Consider the following 7,064-nt stretch of genomic DNA (forward strand, 5'->3'; position numbering starts at 1 on the left):
ATCCTCGGTGTGCTGGTGACATTTTTTCCTTGCTCCATCTTAGAATGGCCCATTCCAGGAGACAGGAAAGCAGTGCAGCGCTTTGTAGGGTTTGCAAATTTCTGCAGGAAATTTATCAAAAACTTCTCTGGAATCATCGCACCAGTAACACAGCTCACCAGGCAGCATATTCCCTTCAAGTGGACTCCTGAGGCCCAAGCAGCCTTTGAGCAATTAAAGACCCTGTTCACCTCCGCACCTATCCTGAAGCATCCAGACCCTGCTCTAGCCTTTGCCCTTGAAGTAGACGCTGTAGGAGCCATATTGCCACAAAGACAGGGACTCAAATCCCTTCCGCACCCTGTCGCATTTTTTTCCAGGAAACTAAATGTCTCTGAAAGAAATTATGATGTGGGAGACAGAGAGTTACTAGCCATCAAGGCAGCATTTGAAGAATGGCGCTACTTACTGGAGGGAGCATTCCACCCTATTCTCATCTTCACAGATCATAAAAACCTGGAGTACCTGAAAACGGCAAAACCTCTCAGGCCACGACAAGCAAGATGGGCACTAGTTTTCTCCCGCTTTGTCTTCCATTTGACATACCGTCCTGGATCAAAGAATGGTAAACCTGGCACACTCTCCCATATGTTTCCCGACCCAATTGTACAGTCTGAACCTGACACGATTTTGCCTGCCAAGAATTTCTTACTTCTCCAGACAGACCTCGTAACGCAAATAAGAGAAGTGGTGGATAATCATCCACCTTCCAGAGATATGCATCTGCAGTTAAAGGACGGTCTGTATTTCCACAAGGAACAAATCTTTGTGCCCAAAGAACTCAGGACTCTTATTCTCAAGAGATGTCATGATCATCCCTTAGCAGGTCACTTCAGGATTCATAAGACTTCAGATTTGGTCTCTCGCTCTTTCTGGTGTCCAAACTCAATAAAGGATTGCCAGGACTATGTGAGATCTTGTACAGTCTGCCTTAGGAACAGGTCTGATAAAGCCAAGACCTGGGGCCTGTTGGAATCTTTGCCTGTACCGGAAAAACTTTGGAGTATGATCTCCATGGACTTTATTGTGGAACTTCCCCCATCGGAGGGATTCACCACTATTTTTGTAGTGGTTGACCACCTGTCAAAGATGGCTCACTTCATTCCCTTGAAAGGGACTCCCTCTGCCACGGAAACTGCCTCTGCTTTTATCAAAGAGATCGTAAGACTACATGGTGTTCCTATTAATATTGTATCTGACCGAGGAGTACAAATTACATCCAAGTTTTGGAAAGCTCTGTGTGAGGCATTAGAGATCGAGTTACGCTTTTCCTCTGCATATCACCCACAAACTAATGGACAAACAGAAAGAACGAACCAAACTCTGGAGCAATACCTCTGATGCTTCTCCTCATATTCACAGGATGACTGGGTAAATCTCCTTCCATTATCAGAGTTTGCGTACAATAATTCCATTAATTCCGCCACCAAGCAATCTCCCTTTTATTCTAAATACGGATATCATCCCTCCTTTCTTCCGGAAATACCAGTGGAACCCTCTGTCAGTACAAGATAGGATGGAGTTCCTCAGGAGGTCCTAGACTCCCTCTGTTCCAACTCTAGCCGGGTCAGGGCTAGTGACACAAGTGAGGCCGACCTCGTCATTTCAGTCTCCCATCAGGTACGTGACACCAGCACTGTAGAAGAAAACACTGGCTTGCCAATATTGAAGAAATCCACAACATGGAGAACCTTACAATTGGTATGAAAGAGCAACAGAAATACTGGTGGACATGGGTGCCATATTTCGTCTATAACGTTCAGACACGCTTGGCTCCTCAATCATAAAATGAGCTGTATCTACTCTTCCAAGAATACAATTGCCAGCTTACTGAAGCAGAGGGTGATACTTTCCTCCCCCCTTCCCGATCATTTTTCACTGCTGCTCCTTTCACCCCTACCCCCCTTTTTAAATGTTTTTTCTTGCTTTTTTTTTTTCTTTTGCCCCTTTCCCTAGGTTTGATGGAATCAACCATAAAAAATAAAGAACATAAAGTAATTGAGAACTGGTGGTCATATGCCCATTGCTAAAGATTGAAGTTACCATGTAATTTAGGTTTCTAGAACACCAATTTATGATTTTGACTATCTCTGTAATATTAGTGACCCTAATACTTATGGAATACACTATTGCTTGTTACATATGGTACTTCTTGCATATGTGCATTTATAGATCTTCCGTACAGCTTCTTTTCCCAAATAAAGAATTTAGTAAAAAAAAAAAAAAAAGGCCTGAGATTCAACTGTGAAAGGAAGATGTGTGAGGTTTCTGTAGGAAAGGTATCTTTATATGTCTGAACATACAGTACATATGCTACTATCCAACCAAGACAGAGCCTCTTTAAAACTCTGAACAGCCTTGCCATAAGGAAGCATATGTGCATATTTGTTTACACAAGAGATCTTCTTCATGACAGGCTTTTTAGGAACCTAGTATGTATGGGAGCTTAAATATAAATGCCTTTCCAGCCTCACCATTACAGTTTCCAGTGATTAAAAGTGTACTTTCTGTCCTTTGACTGGGTGAACCTAAGACAACTACGTTATTTGTTTCTTTGTTAAAACAGTGCTGCTCTTTTGTTGTCATAGAACAACATGCAAGAGATGGTTTGCAACTAAATGGAAGGGGGTCTGCTGTGCTGGGGGAGAGGTTTATGGGATGGCTGGAGGAGTATTTAAACTAGGGTCAAGGGGGGAGGGAGGATTAGATTATAATGGGGCAGACAGATCAGACAGGGGTCAGTCCTTAATGGTGGGTGGAATGGGGAAAGATGGCGGGAGGGCTATGAAAGATGATAAGAAGGTGCCCATCTTATAAAAAAAAAACATTGGAATTGGTACTATTTGTACAAAAATAAAAAATGTGCAAAATATGTGTGCAAAAAGTGTCAATGTATTAAAGTGTTTGTTCACCAATGCCAGAAGTCTGCCAAGCCAAGTAGGTGAGTTGGAAGCTTTGGTGTATGAAGAGAACTATGATTTAACTGGTATTGCTGAATCTTGGCTTCATTCTTCACATGACTAGACCATTAATATTCCTGGATATGTTCTCTTTTGGAGAGACAGGGTAAAAAGGATAGGTGGTGGTGTCTGTCTCTATGTGAGAAGTGATCTCAGAGCGAGTGTGAGAGAGGACATAGTTGATGGAGAGTGTGATGAGGCTGAAGCATTATGGGTGGAACTGTACATGGGGCTGCATACTACAATGGTAATCATTGGAGTTTGTTATAGGCCACCCAGTGTTAATGAGGAGGTGGAGAATCAGCTCCTTGCACAGATCAAAAGGACTGTAAGGGCTGGGACAGTGATAATAATGGGGGATTTTAAACATAAAATTAGTGAAGCGCTTGTATCTCATGAATACAATCATGTGTCTCCATAAAGTATAATAGTAAATCAAAGTGACCACGATATATATTAAAAATATGTGAACTCCCTCTAGTGGATAGAAAAAATAATGTCAACCGAAATGACTATAATGGCTAAATATCACACATTAAGAACCTAAATAAGTAGTGCATAAATCAGATATACTAAACAAAGTATATATACATGAAAACAGAATAATTGGCCACATACAATGGTGTCTAAATCAAACATAACTAATATATGCCATAAGTGAAAAAGACAATATCAAAGGTGAAAAAATATTCCATGCATGTGACTGTGCTTTAAGCTGGAACACACACGTGATCTCCACTTCTAAGTGCAAGTACTCTCCTTCAAATGGCAGCAATGCCTGCTCACCTCCCTTCCTCGACCCACACAGGGCCTCAAAGCAGTTACCACCTCAGTGGTGTATTCCTCTGGCAGACTCCTTAATCCTCCTCCTCTCTTATGCAACTCATAAAAAGACAAGAAAGCCTTCCATAGTGTAGTAAGTTTTAATAGGCAAAGTAAAAAGTGACAAAGTAAACCACTCACATGCTCCTTTCCATAAACAAGCGTTTTTCCCAGCCTGTGGGTAGATATGCATGCACCTGGGGGAATCCAATATGGCCACTGTGTCCGGACATACGTCACCAGGAAGTAGACAAACCGACGCGTTGCGTCACGTGCGTCGTGACTTCATCAGACATCATTGACATCACATGATGGCTGTGATTGGACACAGCTGTCATGTGATCAGAAGGGCCAATCAGAGGGTCCTTCTGCCGAGCAGCGTTGCGCTGTGTCTATGGGACACAGGCACACCGAGAGCATGCAGCTAAGCGGCCATGAGGCTTGTGCACATGTTCTGAAGGATGTTCCTGAAAGTCCACTCAGAATGATGAAGCTCCCACCTGGCCATTTATGTGCAGTGGTCAGGTGGGAAGTGGTTAAAAAACCCTGAGAGGGACCCATTTACCTTAACCTCCCATTTACCTTAACCACCGCTGAAGAATTTTTATAAAGCTCCTTTATCCACTTTAACATCCTAACTCCAATTCCTAAGACCTCTAGAGTATTTGTCATAAACTAGGATCGAGGGGGGAGGGAGAATTAGATTATAACGAGGTAGACAGATCAGACAGGGGTCAGTACTTATTGGTGGGTGGAATGGGGAAAGATGGGGGGAAGGCTTTGGCAGATGAGAAGAAGGTTCCCATGTTACAAACAACCAGTGGAATTGGTACCATTTGTATGAAAATAAAAAATATGCAAAATTCATGTGAACAAGGTGTCAATCAATTAAAGTGTTTGTTCACCAATGCCAGAAGTCTGTCAAGCAAAATAGGTGAGTTGAAAGCTTTTTTGCATGAAGAGAACTATGATTTACTTGGTATTGCTGAATCTTGGCTTCGTTCTTCGCATGACTGGGCCATTAATATACCTGGCTATGTTCTCTTTTGGAGAGACAGAGTAAATAGGAAAGGTGGTAGTGTCTGTCTCTATGTGAGAAGTGATCTCAGAGTGAGTGTGAAAGAGGACCTAGTTGATGGAGAGTGTGATGAGGCTGAAGTATCATGGGTGGAACTGCACATGGAGGTGAGTACTACAAAGGTAATCATTGGAGTTTGTTATAAGCCTCCCAGTATTAATGAGGAGGTGGAAACTCAGCTCCTTGCACAGATCGAAAGGACAGCAAGGGCTGGGACAGTGATAAAAATGGGGGATTTTAACTACCCAGAAATTGACTGGATTAATGGTAGTGCAGGAACAGTTAAATGGCAAAAATGTATATACCTACTACAGGACAATTTTATGGTACAATTCATGGAGGCCCCAACTAGGAATGATGCTCTGCTGGACCTAGTAATCTCAAACCATGCAGAGCTTATTATGAATATCCATATAAAAGAACATCTGGGTAGCAGTGACCATAACATGATTTAATTTATTGTTAGCTGTAAACAATAAGCACATATGGGGGAAATAAAAAAAATGCTCAACTTTAAGAGAGCTAATTTTCCAAGGCTGAAAGCTGCTCTCCAAGACTTAGACTGGGAGGGAATATTGGCATCGATGAACACAATACAGAAATGGGAGTTCTTCAAAAAGACTGTATGTGAACACACTGCAAAATATATTCCCATTGGCAACACATTTAACCGCCTCCCGCCCGCCATATAAGGTAATGATGGGCGCAAGGTGGTTCTCTCATTCTGGGAGGATGTCATATGATGTCCTCCCACTCTAACAGCGCATGCGTGGCTCCGGGGACACGCATTGCGGCGATCTGTGGTGCGCTGTGTCCCTTGGACACAGCGGATCATCGATCAATGGAAAGAGCAGAAGATGTCGGCTCGGTCATGTGATCAGCTGTGTCCAATCACAGCTGATTGCATGTAAATAGGGAAATGCCGGTTATTGGCATTTCTGTTCTCATGAGCTGTCACACTGACAGCGCGTGAGGAGAGGAGAGCCGGTAATCGGCATTACTCAGAGGGGACATGTACACTGATCATCAAAGCACTGATGATCAGTGTAGCCCCAACAGTGCCACCTGTCAGTGTCCATCAATGCCAGCTGTCAGTGCCCATCAGTGCCACATATCAGTGCCCATCTGAGCTACCTTTCAGTGTCACCTATCAGTTCCAGTCAGTGCCATTTATCAGTGCTGCCAATCAGTGCCACCTTTTAGTGCCAGTCAATGCCGCCTATAATTGCCAGTCAGTGCCACCTACCAGTGCCCGTTAGTGCCGCCAGTGCTGCCTATCAGTGCTGTCTAACAATGCCAGTCATACCACCTAACCGTGCCAGTCAGTGCCACCTATCAGTGCCAGTCAGTGCTGCGTATCAGTGACACCTATCAGTGCTGCGTATCAGTGCCACCTATCAGTGCTGCCTTTCAGTGCCCATCAGTGATGCCTGTCAATGCCCATCAGTGCCACCTACCAGTGCCTCCTCATCAGTGCCCATCAGTGCCACCTATCAGTGCCCATCAGTGCAGCCTATCAGTGCCCATCACTGCAGCCTCATTAGTGCACATCAGTGAAGGAGAAAAATCACTTATTTACAAAATTTTATAACAAAAACTAAGAAAAAAATTTTTTTTTTTCAAAATTGTCAGGGGTTTTTGGTTTGTTTAGCAAAAAATAAAAACCCAGAGGTGATTAAATACCACCAAAATAAAGCTCTATCTGTCTCAAAAAAATGCTAAAAATTTCATACGGGTACAGTGCTGCATGACCACGCAATTGTCATTCAAAGTGTGACAGCGCTGAAAGCTGAAAATTGGCCTGGGCAGGAAGGGGGTATAAGTGCCCTGTAGGCTAGTGGTTAAAAGGCTAAAAATAAAACCTATGTGGCTTACGGCCAAAGTTAAAAAGGCTATAGATAATAAGAAAAGAGATTTTATTAACATTACAAAGAATATAACAGAATATGTAGAAAGGAAATAAAGGCCACAAAAATTGAAAACGAAGGACAGATTCCAAAAGTTAGCAGGACAAACCCCCCAAATATTCTTCAACTATATTAATGGTAAAAAGGTTCAGTCCGAGCATGTAGGCCCTTTACAGAATAATCTAGAGTGGGAGACTGGGGACAAAGATAAGGCAAATGTATTACATACCTTCTTCAGCTCTGTGGATACAAAGGAGC

This window comes from Staurois parvus, unplaced genomic scaffold (genome assembly GCF_062004578.1).
Source record: "Staurois parvus isolate SC_StPar_1 unplaced genomic scaffold, SC_StPar_1.0 ptg000087l, whole genome shotgun sequence".
Classification (NCBI taxonomy): domain Eukaryota; kingdom Metazoa; phylum Chordata; class Amphibia; order Anura; family Ranidae; genus Staurois; species Staurois parvus.